The 16,381-nt window shown below is 42.9% G+C and overlaps 1 protein-coding gene across 6 annotated transcripts in view; it reads right to left on the bottom strand.

Moving 5' to 3' along the window:
* LOC124003602 (neural cell adhesion molecule L1-like protein) overlaps positions 1-16,381 on the bottom strand; it is a 93,740-nt gene that overhangs the window by 39,036 nt on the left and 38,323 nt on the right. The window contains exon 1 of one of the 6 annotated variants that reach the window (XM_046311995.1): positions 4,068-4,213. The exons of the other annotated variants lie outside the window; for them this stretch is intronic. The gene's annotated coding sequence lies outside the window, so the exon portion shown is untranslated. Of the gene's footprint in view, positions 1-4,067; positions 4,214-16,381 lie in introns of those variants that run through there. 6 annotated transcript variants of the gene reach the window in all.

Here is a 16,381-nt window from a genome sequence, read left to right as displayed (position 1 = left end):
TACAGCTGTAGAACTTTGAGGATCTGGGGACCCATGCCAAATTGTTTCAGTCTCCTGAGGGGGAAAAGGTGTTGTCGTGCCCTCTTCACAAATGTCTTGGTGTGTTTGGACCATTATAGTTTGTTGGTGATCTGGACACCAAGGAACTCGTAACTCTCAACCCGCTCCACTTCAGCCCCGTCGATGTAAATGGAGGCCTGTTCAGCCCTCCTTTTCCTGTAGTCCATCGCATAGAATCGGTTTGTGGCGCTATATAGACGGCTATGAATAATATAGATGAGAACTCTCTTGGTAGATAGTGTGGTCTACAGCTTATCATGAGGTCCTCTGCCTCAGGTGAGCAATACCTCGAGACTTCTTTAACATTAGCCATCGCGCACCAGCAGTTATTGACAAATAGACACACATCCCGCCCCTCGTCTTACCAGATGTAGCTACTCTGAGTAATCACTGTTCTGATGTCCAGAAGCTCTTTTCGGTCAAAACCTGGTTCAGTCTTCTTTTCACCAGACACTGGAAGATGAATTCACCATACTTATTGTATGGCAACAAGATATACAGTGCATTCAGAAAGTAGTCACACCCCTTTTACTTTTTGTCTTGAATACAAAGTGGTATATTTAGGGCAAATTCAATACAACACACTCTCCATGTGTTCAAGCGTAGTGTTGGCTGCATCATGTCATGGTTATGCTTGTTATCATTAAGAACTGGATAACAAATCCTAGAGGAAAACCTGGTTCAGTCTACTTTCCACCAGACACTGGGAGATTACTTCACCTTTCAGCAGGACAATAACCTAAAACACAATGTCAAATCTACACAGGAGTTGCTTCCCAAAAAAGACAGTGAATGTTCCTGAGTGGCCGGGTAACAGGTTTTACTGTTTTTACTGTTTTTTTTTATCTGCCTGGAAATTTATGGCAAGACCTTAAAATGGTTGTCTACAAATGATCAACAACCAATTTGACAGAGGTTTTAGAATTGACAAATGTTTCACAATCCATGTGTGAAAAGGTCTTAGAAACTTACCAATAAAGACTCACAGCTTTAACTGCTGCCAAAAGTGCTTCTACAAAGTATCAAAGACTCAGGGGTGTGAATACTTATGTAAATTGGATATTTCTGTTTTTAATTTTCATAAAATTTGCTAAAATGTCTAAAAACATGTTTGACTTCAACATTACGGTGTATTATGTGTATTTATTTAATCCACGTTGAAGTTAGGCGGTAACACAACAAGATGTGGAATAAGTGAAGGAGTAGGAATACTTTCTGAAGGCACTGTAACCACATGAACACAGGCAATGTTCCTACTCTCCTCTCTGTGAGGGGGTGACCCTATTTAATACGCCTCACCACACATGCAAAGACCAAAACATCCAACAGCCAGCTTCTGTGCCGCACACACAGAAACATCCCAAGACAGGACAGAACCTGCAAGACTTAACTTCATTCTCCACGCTGGTCCCTCGCGAGATACATTATGAACAACCATTCCCTCTACAGGCAATCAATCCAATCCAATCCAATCCAAAGGGAAAATCAAAGCATAGAACAGTGAAGGGGTCTATCAAAATCCCAGGGACTGCTCTGGATGTGTCCACACGCACTGGATCATGTCACACAAGCTGGGGACAGAGTGAGAGAGGTGCTGTTGGAGACAAATATGTTGCCAAAGCCTCTAGCTTGGCAAAGAAGCTCATTAAGCCACTGACAATCATTCTCACAAAGCTCAATCTAAAGGCTATTCACTGGCTGTGTACAAAAGAGAGAGGAGGAAAAGTGGAGGAATGCAAGTTCCATCTCACCCCCTCCCTGTCCTGCCCAGCAATATGTTTGCTGCACCTGAAGCTTTGTTTAAAGTGCTGTTTAATAGTGTTAAGCACACACGTGTTACAGAATACACACAAGAGCACAGATGGGAGCAGGATGGTAGAAATCATCCTTTGAGTGTTGTCTGTTGAGTGAATGCTCCTACATTGTTATTTACAGTTCTCAGGGAGCAATCCTCTTTGCAGACAGGGACAATATCTTTATTTCCAATCATGTTTGTGGAGATTGTCTCTCAGCATTACAGAAGACGAGGCTACAGTATCCCTACAGGACATCTGTGACCAGGTCTGTTCTTGACCTCACCCACCCGGCCAAAAGAAGCATAATCATTTGGCTGGAGATGATATTTTGTTTGTTTGACCAGAAGAACCATTGAGCATGTAATGAAAACTGGGATTTTCTGAGCGACTGGTTTAGAGACGTTCATTGACTCAGATTGGTGAGCACAGACAAGATTCCAAGAGTCCACAGATGGGGAGAGTAGAGCATGTGTGACCTGTGGGGAGGAAGCAGAGAGCAGAGCAGAGAGAGTGTGCTAAGACTGTCGATAAAATACCTCCGTAGCCCGACAAAAGCACTGTCTCGCTCTCACGACACCGGGGGGGAGGGAAGGGAGCTGCACAGGCTGGATGATGTATAGTGTGGACCCAGGTCTGAGACTTGGGATTTAACAAGTAGAAAGGGAGAAAATGGAAATAGGGGGCGGAGGGTCATGCTTGAATTATGCTGATGCAGGTCGTAAATCCACAGCAAAAAACCTACCAAAGGCATGACTGTTTGTGCAGGCCCACTGCAAGGCTCTTATCACTTGTGCTTCACATGTGCTGACAGTTGTAAAATGGTGGAAATTAGATTGTATACCTTTAATGTTTCAAATAGACACGTTAGATAATTGGACGCTTTGCTAGTGGATAGATGCACATTAAGTACATTAAGGCATTATATGCTGTATATGGAGACTATATTATTTTTATTAGAAATTGTATTGTGATTGATTCATATAAGTGCGTTCCATTCTGAGGTAGTATAAAGTTCATCCTCCGTGACTTCAACTAGTTATATTAAAGGGTTAGTTCACCATAATTACATATAATTTTACAGAAACAAAAATATCCCACCTTTGCTGTTTCCATCAGGCCTGTCGTGACATTTTTTTATCAAACATGTACTTTGCTCACATAAAAAGGTTGTATGGAAACCTGGTTTGAGACAGAATTTTCCACCACCACCAACAAAAGTCCAAATGATGGAATTTCTAATGGAAGAATGGTGTCGCATCCCTCCAATAGAGTTCCAGACACTTATAGAATCTATGCCAAGGTGCATTGAAGTTGTTCTAGCTTGTTGTGGACCAACGCCCTAAGACACTTCATGTTGGCATTTTCTTTATTTTGGCTGTTACCTGTATCAATGCACAATTTTCTGTGTTATTTTATTATTTCCATGGGTGTGACCTTACAAAGTCATAATTTAGAGCTGAAGCAATGGCTGGGATGTTTTCTGGACAGTCGAAGGAGGACATTGGCCTTTTCATAATGTGAGGAGCAGATTGCCAGCGCCAGACACTGAGAACATTCACATGCCTCTCCTCTGCAGAGACAGAGACAGATCCAGAGCCAGAGCCAGCGGTAAGCCAGGTCCTCCAAGACCCTCAGACCTCTCTTTGAGCAGCAGCAGGATGAAGCCATGATTATAGCCACACAAACAGAGGGAAGCCTTATGAACTTTAAACAAATGCTTAATGCTTGGAGCTGGACAGCTCTGGAGGCGAGGACGACGGGGGGGAAGGTACCGGGGTAAGCTGCCAGTTCCCAAAAGCTTAGTGTTCACACACTCAGGCCAGACAAACCTGACATTGTCCTGAGCACTGCCCCGGGGACTGCCTCTTCCCCTCTTCCCCCTCTGTTCTCAACCGCTCAAACCCATTCACACCTCTGCCCCCACAGATTACATGAATGGGACATGATTTATAGTGGCACAAAAGCAAACATTTATTCCACTTAAAGCCATTAGTTAAAATGCCATGGAGACGTCTGTGGGAGACACAGTATATGGAGATCGACCGGAGCTTGGATGCTGTAATAAGCTTTTTTTGTGTCATCTAACATATTTAAAGACAAGCTCCGGAACTTTGGTGACTAGTAAATATTTGTTAAACCTCCCGCTTTGAGCTGGATGTGTCAATGTGTAGTTCATACATGCATAATCTATGAGCAGAATTACTGTCTTACCTCAATTAGCCACGAAATCCATAGTTTGAAAGCAACTGTTTTCTGGAAGCTGTGCAGAGTTATTTTCCAAAAATATTCCCCCACATGGGCCAACACCCTAGCAATTCTAGTTTCAACCAATGAGTTTCAGCCCCTCGCCATTTGAGTGACAGTTAGCAAGATGCACACACAGCAGAGAGAGAGAGCAATAATGTGGTGCATACTGTAAATCTGCACATACAGTACAAGTCAAAAGTTTGGACACACCTACTAATTCCAGGGGTTTTCTTTATTTTTACCATTTTCTATACTGCAGAATAATAGTGAATACATTGAGACTATGAAATAACACATATGGAATCACGTAGTAACCAAAGAAGTGTTAAACAAATCAAAATATATTTTATTTTGGAGATTCTTCAAAGTAGCAAACCTTTGCCTTGATGACAGCTTTGCACATTCTTGGCCTTCTCTCAACCAGCTTCATGATATAGTCACCTGGGAATGTATTTCAGTTAACAGGTGTGCCTTGTTAAAAGTTAATTTGTGGAATTTCTTTCCTTCTTAATGTTTGAGCCAATCAGTTGTGTTGTGACAAAGTAGGGGTGGTATACAGAAGATAGCCCTATTTGGTAAAAGACCAAGACCAAATTATGGAAAGAACAGCTCAAATAAGCAAAGAGAAACGACAGTCCAGCATTACTTTAAGACATGAAGGTCAGTCAATGTGGAAAATATCTTAAAGTGCAGTCGCAAAAACCATGAAGAGCTATGATGAAACTGGCTCTCATGAGGACTGCCACAGGAAAGGAAGACCCAGAGTTATCTCTGCTGCAGAGGATAAGTTCATTCGAGTTAACAGCCTCAGAAATCACAGCCCAAATAAATGCTTCAGAGTTCAAGTAACAGACACACCTCAACATCAACTGTTGGAGACAAATCAGGCCTTCATGGTCAAATCGCTGCAAAGAAACCACTACCAAAGGACACCAATAAGAAGAATAGGGCCAAGAAACATGAGCAATGGACATTAGACCAGTGGAAATCTGTCCTTTGGTCTGATGAGTCCAAATTTGAGACTTTTTTGTTTTTGTTGAGACGGGGTGATAGTATGCTGCATCAGATGACTTGGCATCCACAATCACCAGATGGAGCGCAGAGTAAAGGAAAAGCAGCCAACAAGTGCTCATTATATGTGAGAACTGCTTCAAGACTGTTGGAAAATCATTCCAGGTGAAGCTGGTTGAGAGAATGTCAAGAGTGTGCAAAGCTGTTATCAATGCTAAAGGTGGCTACTTTGAAGAATCTCAAGTATAAAATATATTTTCATTTGTTTAACACTTTCTGGTTACTACATGATTCCATACGTGTTATTTCATAGTTTTGATGTCTTCACTATTATTCTACAATGTAGAAAAACAGTAAAAAAATAAATAAAACCCTTGAATGAGTAGGTGTGTCCAAACTTTTGACTGATACTGTATGTGACATAGTAGGCAATTTCCAGGGACCCCTTTTGGCTCGTGAGCCCTACTTCAGAACTACTGGCTAAAAAGTATACAAAAGTACAAGAGAATCTCTTTAATGGTGTGCCATTGCTGGGATATTTGCTTGTGGGTCTAAATGTCATACAGTTCATTTATAATACACATGCACGTGACCAAGAAATTGGAACATAGAAAATAAAATGCAGATATTCTCCACTGATCTTTCTATGAGAGAAAATATTTTCAATTATGTTTAATTTACGACACATTTATTTTCTCCTCCAGGCAGCAATCAACAAATACTCCCTGGCCAGAGTGAGAAAAAGGCCTATCTATCCTATCAAGTCAATGTAAAGGAATTAGAAACATGGTCCATACCAGAGTTCCCTCAGGCAACTAGGAATATAGCAAAACAGAAGGACACGGGAAAGAGCATAGCCTGCATCAACAACTTTAACCCCACACCCCATAGTAGACATGTTGTTCTCATATTGCCCTGTACCCTGATAGCAGGGAAAAGACTGAGGGCGGGTAGACTGAGAGAGGGGAGAGGAGACTGAGGGAGGGGAGAAGAGACGGAGGGAGAGGATACAGAGGGAGGGATGGGAAAGGAGAAAGAGGGAGGGGAGAGGCGACTATGGGAGGGACAGAGGAGCCAGAGGGAGGGGGAGAGGAGACTGAGGGAGTGGATAGGAGAGGAGAATGAGGGAGGGTAGAGGAGAATGAGGGAGTGGATAGGAGAGGATAATGAGGGAGGGTAGAGGAGAATGAGGGAGTGGATAGGAGAGGAGAATGAGTGAGGGTAGAGGAGAATGAGGGAGAGGATACAAGGGGAGGCAGGGGGACGAGACAGAGGGACGTGAGAGGAGACATAAAGAGGGGAGAGGAGGCAGAGGGAGGGGAGAGAAGACTGGGGGAGGGAAAAGGAGACTGAGGGAGGGAAGAGAGGATTATGGGAGGGAGGGAGGGAGACACAGGGGTGGCCAAACACATCACCGGGAGCACACTGTCTGCCCTCCAGGACACCTACAGCCCCTGATGTCACAGAAAGGCCGAAATGATTATCAAGGACATCAAACACCCGAGACACGGCCTGTTCGCCACACTATAATCCAGAAGGCGAGGTCAGTACAGGTGGATCAAAGCTGGGACGGAGAGACTGAAAAACAGCTTCTATCTCAAGGCCATCAGATTGTTAAATAGCCATCACTAGCCGGCTACCACTGGTTACTAAATCCTGCATCTTAGAGGCTGCTGTCCTATATACAGTTGACGTCGGAAGTTTACATACACCTTAGCCAAATACATTTCAACTCAGTTTTTCACAATTACACCAGCTCTGTCAGGAGGAATGGGCCAAAATTCACTCAACTTATTGTGGGAAGCTTGTGGAAGGCTACCCGAAACGTTTGACCCAAGTTAAACAATTTAAAGGCAATGCTACCAAATACCAATTGAGTGTATGTAAACTTCTGACCCACTGGGAATGTGAGGAAAGAAATTAAAGCTGAAATAAATCATTCTCTCTACTATTATTCTGACATTTCACATTCTTAAAATAAAGTGGTGATCCTAACTGACCTAAGACAGGGAATTTTTACTATGATTAAATGTCAGGAATTGTGAAAAACTGAGTTTAAATGTAGTTGGCTAAGGTGTATGTAAACTTTTCGACATCAACTCTGTGTATGTGACCAATAACATTTTATTTGATTTTGAGGGAGGGAGGGATGGAGGGAGGGAGGGGATAGGACACAGAAAGAAAGGAGAGGAGACGGTGGGGCGAGGGAGGGGAGACTATGGGAGGGAAGGGATAGGAGAGGAGTCTGAAGGAGGGGAGAGGAGACTGAAGAAGGTAAGAAGAGACTGAGGGAGGTCAAGAGGAGACTGAGGGAGGGAGGGAGGGAGGGAGGGAGGGAGGGAGGGAGGGAGGGAGGGAGGGAGGGAGGGAGGGAGGGAGGGAGGGAGGGGGAGGGAGGGAGGGAGGGAGGGAGGGAGGGAGGGAGGGAGGGAGGGAGGGAAGAGGAGACTTTGGGAGGGAAGGGAGAGGGGAGGAGACTGAGGGAGGGGAGAAGAGACTGCGGAAGGGGAGACAGGGGAGGAGAGGATACAGAGGGAGGGGAGAGGAGAGGAGACAGGGAGGGAAGAGGAGACTGAGGGAAGGAAGAGGAGACTGAGGGAGGGAAGAGGAGCCTGAGGGAGGGAAGAGGAGCCTGAGGGTGAGGAGACAGAGAGAGGGAGGGAAGGAGGGAAGGAGGGAGGGATGGGAGACAGAGGGAGGGGAGAGGAGACAGAGGGAGTGGAGCCAGAGGGAGGGGGGGAAACAGAGGGAGGGGAGCAGGTGTGTTCACCAGCAGTGTCTAACCTCGGTTTAATCCTTATACCATAGATATCAGACAGTCGGCTCTTTATGCTCAGGTGGGTCTTGAGTATCTCCTTCTGTCCCGTCAAGGAGATCTATGCTCAGGCATTAAACATCGCTTCAAAGCCTCAGACTGAAAGTAAAGTAAGTTGGGGTCAGTGAAGGACATCCCCACTGGGAAAAGATTGATCACTGATGAGGCGGCACTAAAGCTAATTTAGACAAGTTCAGAGGCTTGGCAGATATACACACTGTACACAGTATGAAGTTCTTTAATTGAACTTTGGGCAGATAACCCAATGTTGTTGTTTTCACCCCAAACTCATCTGCGAGTCAATGTGTGGAATTTTTTTTTATATTTATACTGCAATCTGACATGGTTTATTGTTAATCACTGTATGCATTAATCTGAAAGTGACTAAGAGAATACAGTTACTGTGTTACCACAAAGTATTTTTCCTGTGTATTTTCGTAACGGTGAAAATCGTACAGTTTATGATATCACCATGCAGATCACTTTGATAACGCTCTCCACAGCTATGTATGGACAATTAGCCGTAGTCCAAATCTTGACCCCTGATGTTTGGAGGATGTTTTTGTTTCACAGCGAATCCCATCACAAACAACATCCACCTCTATTTCATCCAACATATTGAAATCACTTAATTTGCCGGATATCTGATGGGTACTGTACGTGACCTCCGACTGCACATGAAAAGCAGATTCAATTCCACCTATTTGATTGCCCATGCAATTTTTCATTATACCTTGACACTTTAATGGCCTCTAAAATTCTTTCCAGATCCAGGTTTATAGGCAATTTATCCAGAACAACACTAGAAAGAGAGCATCCGATCAGATCAAAAGCATAAAGCTCACGCCAGATAAATCAGGGAAAAAACAAGGATATCTTTTCAAATTGGTACATATTGTATAACAAGTATGTGCCTATTATAAATCCCAAATCTTTCTGATAATTCCTTACACACAACAATATATTGTCGCAGCTTAAGAAACTGCATGCTGTTCTGATCATGTTAAGTTGTTCCAGCAGGTGGTAAGGTATTGTGCACTGTGTGTGAGTTCAGCAGTAGGTGAGTCGATCACTACAGCCATACGGCAAGGACGAGCCCTGACTGACTACAACCCTGCCAGGACAGACAGGAGGACAGGAGGACACAATGGTGTAGGCCAGGAGGGCCAGAGAGGCATCCAGCTTGCTCAGTGAGACACCAGGCCGGAGGAGAGCCCAGCGGAGCCACACAGATGGTGCGCTCAGTGAGCATGGCTGTCATCATGGGATCACTCCTCATGATTAGCACACCTATTGAAAGCTCCATGCACGCTAGCGTCTGTTGCACTTACAGCACTGGCTGAGATACAGCAATAGGGTAAGTGGTTTGTGAGTGTGTGAGTGTGTGCTTGGTAGTAGTATAAAAATGGTGATTCTTGCTGTAGATTACTTTTACAGTCTTTTAAAAATTGAAAACCGTGATATACAAGTGAAAGAAAGTGAAACTTAGTCTGAGACCACCAGGACAAAAATAATGGCTCCTATATGTGACCTCTTATCTAGTTCAGATTAAGTGTCCACTGAATCATGTTACCCCAGAAATCAATTAGCTATTTCCCCAAAAGTCACTGTTAACAAAGGAAAGGGTCTCCAAGGCTGATATTTTCAGTGTGTAGACAGCAGATTGAGAATACAGCACAAACAGACGTCTGAAAAGACAAAATTCATTAAAATAACTGCGCTGTCTTTCAGTCAACTATGTATGCAAGGCAACCGAGCTACGAAGCTTTGCTCAACCTGTAGACCTAGCGCCCAAAACACACAGCATTCCAAATGGTCGCAGGGCTCGGCACACACACACACACACACACACACACACACACACACACACACACACACACACACACACACACACACACACACACACACACACACACACACACACACACACACACACACACACACACACACACACACACACACACACACTGTGGACTACATTGAATCAGCTCTCCTCCTAATGGAGCAGTTCAATTGTAATCTAATGGTTGGATCCTGCAGGCAGGGAGCATTGCTGATGAGATCATCATCACCGTCTACACAGCAGCAGCGAACACCAGCAGCAGCCCACCTGTCTGTCAGATAGAGGAGCTGTCTCATAAACCAGTTCAGGCAGAACCCTCCCTCCACCGAAGGCCACTATTGTTCCCTACTATCTGATTTAGCCAAGAAGTTGGATTAATTTCCAGAAAACAGACTTTTCATCCCAGAGACCTATTAAGGGAAAGCAATTAAGCTAGAGCCCTCATGATAAGCAGTGAGCATCTCAGACCTTTTAAGGAGTGGCCTGCCTGCCTGCCTCCACACAGACAGCACGGGGGCCAGAGCACAGAATCTGAGGTGCCTTCCTGTCGTGGTAGACTGTGGAAAACATCTCAGGGATCCATCTCACATGAACGAGCATCTCGAGATGAAGAGGCAGTCCAATATTTTGGGGAAATGAATGTGTGTGTGTGTGTGTGTGTGTGTGTGTGTGTGTGTGTGTGTGTGTGTGTGTGTGTGTGTGTGTGTGTGTGTGTGTGTGTGTGTGTGTGTGTGTGTGTGTGTGTGTGTGTGTGTGTGTGTGTGTGTGTGTGTGTGTGTGTGTGTGTGTGTGTAGGTGTGTGTGTGTGTGTGTGTCAACTGCAATAAAAAATTCAGGTCACTACAGGCAGTGCAGTTCCATAACCCTTCAAGCTGCACCATTACTGTCAATTGATGAGCAAAAATGGCAACGTGTGTTTTATTGTACAATAGTTAAGACATGCTTTGTAATACTGGATGTTTTTCTTTGCCTGTATGAATCCTCTGTAGAACTAAATATTGTATTCATGTATGGAGACATTATAAATGAGGACCATTCTAATTCATGGGACACCGTACATTACGAGAACATAAACTCTTAGCAAAAAGGGTTCCAAAAAGGTTCTTTGGCTGTCCCCAGAAGAGAACCCTTTTTGGCCACAGGGAGAACCCTTTTTGGTTCCACGTAGAACCCTTTTGGGTTCCATGTAGAAACCCCTGAGGAAAGGATCCTACATGGAACCCAAAACGGTTCTACGTGGAACCAAAAGGGATCTACCTGAAACCAAAAAGGGTTCTTCAAAGGGTTCTCCTCTGAGGAGAGCTGAAGAACCCTTTTTGGTTCTTGACAGATCCTTTTTTTCTAAGTGTACCATGAAACTGTCTGTCCATGGTTACCCCACAGTGGTGGGAAAGACGTATATTCATTGTTCTCAGTGTTAGGTCGTTCTATGACAAATAGCCATTGTCAGGAAGAGGAGCCCATAGGCACAATTCTATAAAGGTGCACCAGGAAACTGCATTACCATGCAAATAATGTCCCTTGTGGTTTCATGTATACCAGATGGATTGCACTATTCAATTGCTTGTTGGTGCAAGAGGGCTTGTTGTATTAATTATTCAATCCAACCATGTTTTGGGGGAATTGAAAAAGAAAATAGAAAACTTTAGGCTCTCAAGTTAGAGCCATATTCCTTATCAATTTAACCAACAGCAATAAGGCACTTGATCCTTTGTGCCCGAGGGTCTTGTTGAGAAAACACGCTGTCAGCACTTAACATTATTCTACAAAATGTAGGATAGTTATGGAGATATTACCAAACAAAAGACAACTAAAGAAATGTATGTAGGGGTATAAAACTGCATCTGCAAGCCACATCTGGTGTTTCTAAACCCTATGGAACAGTAAAGTATAGTATTTTTAAGGGTCTGATGTCAGATAACCGACTGATACTCAGCCATGTGAAACAGTTTAGGCCTACTATTCTGATAGTATTAAGGAGCAGCGAAGAACATGGAACAACATGTATTATCCTGTTTGACCTGATGAAGCTCCATCTCGAAACAAAAACATCACTATTAAATCTGTTATGCAAGCATTGCAGCAGGTGGGCTACATGGGCTTAGTAAACAGAAGTTCTAATTATCTTAATACATACCCACTCTTTAGCAATGACCCCATTAATAATGACCCCATTCATTAATAATATCTGAACCTATAGATTGGATATTAACCAGCCACACTGTATAACGTGGGATAAATCCGAAAATAGAATGATTGAAAAGCTCTCTATTGTCCGAGTCCGAGAGCCTGTGCCACTTGAAAGCATTCTCACATCAATGAAACAAATGCCTGCTTCGCTGAAACACTATGCACACCCGGAAATGTATCTTTTTCAAACTTGAAAGTAATGACGGAGCATTAAATAATCCAGTCAAAAGGACCTTTTAGAGTGATGCCTTTGTCAAGCTAACATCAAACAACCCACCTGGAAAGAGAATAGTATTGCTTTGTGTTGTCTGTCTGCGTGTGAGTGAAAGTTTGTTGTTTGCTACTCTAAAAATCACGCAGAGTAGAAGGAACTACTTTTCACACGCATTGTGGTGTATTTTTGTTACATGGAAGATTTGTAAGTAAGGATGTTCAGTCCTCATGTATGTCATATTAGATACAGTTTCTGTTCTGTTTCAGTGTGTATCTCAGTCCTAAACATTTTTTGGGCTACCCCGAGAGTGTGTAAAGTGCATATTGTGAATAGTTTTTTGGTGCCAGTGCACTACCCATTTAGAAAGTGATTCCTACCACAAAATAACATATTCTAGTCTATCTGCAAAATAAATGAAAAGGGCATTATTATTACTTATTATTTTTTCCCATGGACACATGTATAATGATGTCTACTTTTGGAACCTTCTGGTGGTATTCATGGCTGTGGTTGGGTAAACATTTTGTGCCAAAACAAAGGGTGTTCTGTTCCAGATTGCCATTTAATATTCATACCAAGGATTACAGGATTCAAGTGATATGTTGAATATATTAATTTACATATAAGCTGTATATGATATAGTTCGTACACTCTTTTGTTGAATGTGCTACTCTTTGCATCTGTGTAAGTGTCAGTGAAAGGGTTTACAGGGGATATAGTAAGTTACAGTGGCTTGCGAAAGTATTCCCCCTTTTGGCATTTTTCCTATTTTGTTGCCTTACAACCTGGAATTAAAATTGATTTTCTGGGGGGTTTGTATCATTTGATTTACACAACATGCCTACCACTTTGAAGATGTCAAATATTTTTTATTGTGAAATAAACAAGATATTAGACAAAAAAAACGGAAAACTTGAGCGTGCATAACTATTCACTCCCCCCAAAGTCAATACTTTGTAGAGCCATATTTTGCAGCAATTACAGCTGCAAGTCTCGTGGGGTAAACTTGGTACATCTAGCCACTGGGATTTTTGCCCATTCTTCAAGGCAAAACAGCTCAAACTCCTTGAAGTTGGATGGGTTCCGCTGGTGTACAGCAATCTTAAAGTCATACCACAGATTTTCAATTGGATTGTGGTCTGGGCTTTGACGAGGCAATTCCAAGACATTTAAATGTTTCCCCTTAAACCACTCGAGTGTTGCTTTAGCAGTATGCTTAGGGTCATTGTCCTGCTGGAAGGTGAACCTCCATCCCAGTCTCAAATCTCTGGAAAACTGAAACAGGTTTCCCTCAAGAATTTCCCGCCATCCATCATTCCTTCAATTCTGACCAGTTTCCCAGTCCCTGCCGATGAAAACATCCCCACAGCATGATGCTGCCACCACCGTGCTTCACTGTGGGGATGATGTTCTCAGGGTGATGTGAGGTGTTGGATTTGCGCCAGACATAGCATTTTCCTTGATGGCCAAAAAGCTATATTTTGAGTCTCATCTGAATAGAGTACCTTCTTCCATATGTTTGGGGAGTCTCCTAAATGCCTTTTGGCAAACACCAAATGTTTTTTTTTCTGGCCACTCTTCCATAAAGCCCAGCTCTGTGGAGTGTATGGCTTAAAGTGGTCCTATGGACAGATACTCCAATCTCCGCTGTGGAGCTTTGCAGCTCCTTCAGGGTTATCTTTGGTCTCTTTGTTGCCTCTCTGATTAATGCCCTCCTTGCCTGGCCTGTGAGTTTTGGTGGGCGGCCCTATCTTGGCAGGTTTGTTGTGGTACCATATTCTTTCCATTTTTTAATAATGGATTTAATGGTGCTGCGTGGGATTTTCAAAGTTTCTGATATTTTTTTTATAACCCAACCCTGATCTGTACTCCACAACTTTGTCCCTGATCTGTTTGGAGAGCTCCTTGGTATTCATGGTGCCACTTGCTTGGTGGTGCCCCTTGCTTAGTGGTGTTGCAGACTCTGGGGCCTTTTAGAACAGGTGTATATATACTGAGATCATGTGACAGATCATGTGATACTTAAATTGCACACAGGTTTCATAGCAAAGGAGGTGAATACACATGCAAGCACCACTTTTCTGTTTTTAATAAAAATTTAACCAGGTTATTTTTTTCATTTCACTTCAACAATTTGGACTATTTTGTGTATGTCCATTACATGAAATACAAATAAAAATCCATTTAATTTACAGGTTGTAATGCAACAAAGTAGGAAAAATGCGAAGGGGGATGAATACTTTTGCAAGGCACTGTAAGTGGCATGGTAAGGGTCTGCCGTTCATATGAGCAAAGAGATCGTTAACTGAGGTCTCTAAGTTTGGAGTGATTGGGCAAAAGGACACTGATGTCCTTCGTATCAGTGTAAATGTTACTGTGACAGACAGTGTAAATGCATTTATCTGTTTAGCCCTGAGCTAAGTGGAATTTAATCTTATTTAGGAAACATTTGCTGAATAATAAAATCGATACTCATGGAGGACCAGGGGTGGGGATATCATCATATGCCATCTGTAGCGATAGGACCAGGGGTCGGGGTGGCATATAATCGTAAGGCCATCTGTAGAGATAGGACCAGGGGTGGGGTGGGATATAATCGTAATGTCATCTGTAGAGATAGGACCAGGGATGAGGTGGGATATAATCGTAATGTCATCTGTAGAGATAGTACCAGGGGTGTGGTGGCATATAATCGTAATGTCATCTGTAGAGATAGTACCAGGGGTGTGGTGGCATATAATCGTAATGTCATCTGTAGAGATAGGACCAGGGGTGGGGTGGCATATAATCGTAATGTCATCTGTAGAGATAGGACCAGGGGTGAGGTGGGATATAATCGTAATGTCATCTGTAGAGATAGGACCAGGGGTGGGGTGGCATATAATCGTAATGTCATCCGTAGAGATAGTACCAGGGGTGTGGTGGCATATAATCGTAATGTCATCTGTAGAGATAGGACCAGGGGTGAGGTGGGATATAATCGTAATGTCATCTGTAGAGATAGTACCAGGGGTGGGGTGGCATATAATCGTAATGTCATCTGTAGAGATAGTACCAGGGGTGGGGTGGGATATAATCGTAATGTCATCTGTAGAGATAGGACCAGGGGTGGGGTGGGATATAATCGTAATGTCATCTGTAGAGATAGTACCAGGGGTGAGGTGGGATATAATCGTAATGTCATCTGTAGAGATAGGACCAGGGGTGGGGTGGGATATAATCATAATGTCATCTGTAGAGATATTTCTGCCATGAAAAAAAATGATTGTTTGAATAGGTTATAGTTGTTGCAAGGTATACTGACATTGTTAATGCAGTTAAAAAGATGGATAGAGTACTCAGCATTGTAATTGCCCGAGGTAAAATACTACAGAGCGGAAGAGAGGTTTGGCTATAGTTGAGGTTGGCCAGAGCTGAATCCCATCCAGTGACCTCTCTGTAGCAGTAGCATAGTTACTGGGAGCAGCTGGGTAATCATGTTAGCTAGTGATTGAACAGAAAGCGTTGTGAACTCCACAATAGGTCATCTAAAAGCAAATAACAAATACAAAAACTGTGATTTGGAATGGGTTTCAGGCAGGGCACTTCAAAGTCTGTATCGTGAAGTCTAAATCAAACAAGGTGGATGATGTATTGTATTGTATGTACTAAGGGAGTGAAAAAACAGAACTGTGCAACAATAACAACCAAACGGGCAATGGAACAGTTTATCTACAATAAAACGTCTAGGCAGAAGCCACACTTTGATGTGATATGATCCATAGAATGTTTGATCATGACAGCATCGTCAAATGTTTGACTGGGCCACTCCCTTAGAGGTTACTGATGCATTTGAACAGCAGGCTTTACACAGTGTGTGGGAATGAATGCATTGCTTTCACACGCATGCAATAACACACGTTTTGAGTGAAACCCAGAATCAAAATATCACTCAGAGAACTGGAAATAGTTTCCTCTCAGTTGAGCTTTTGGAACTTGCTAAAGTAGGTAAAATAGATATTAAGGCAACAAAAAAAATAGGTTAGGTCCCCCGACACTACTCATAAAAATGCATATATGCTAAAAGTGAGGGCTTTGAACCCTTTCGAGTCATTAAATGAATAAAATCCATATAAAACCAGAGATAAATGTTTTTATAATATGCAGTACTGTATCATATAAAAACACTGATGGATTAACAATTTAATTCAACCGTCTGTTTTTGA

Source organism: Oncorhynchus gorbuscha, linkage group LG18 (genome assembly GCF_021184085.1).
Source record: "Oncorhynchus gorbuscha isolate QuinsamMale2020 ecotype Even-year linkage group LG18, OgorEven_v1.0, whole genome shotgun sequence".
Taxonomy (NCBI): domain Eukaryota; kingdom Metazoa; phylum Chordata; class Actinopteri; order Salmoniformes; family Salmonidae; genus Oncorhynchus; species Oncorhynchus gorbuscha.
This window is presented reverse-complemented; position numbering and strand designations above follow the sequence as displayed.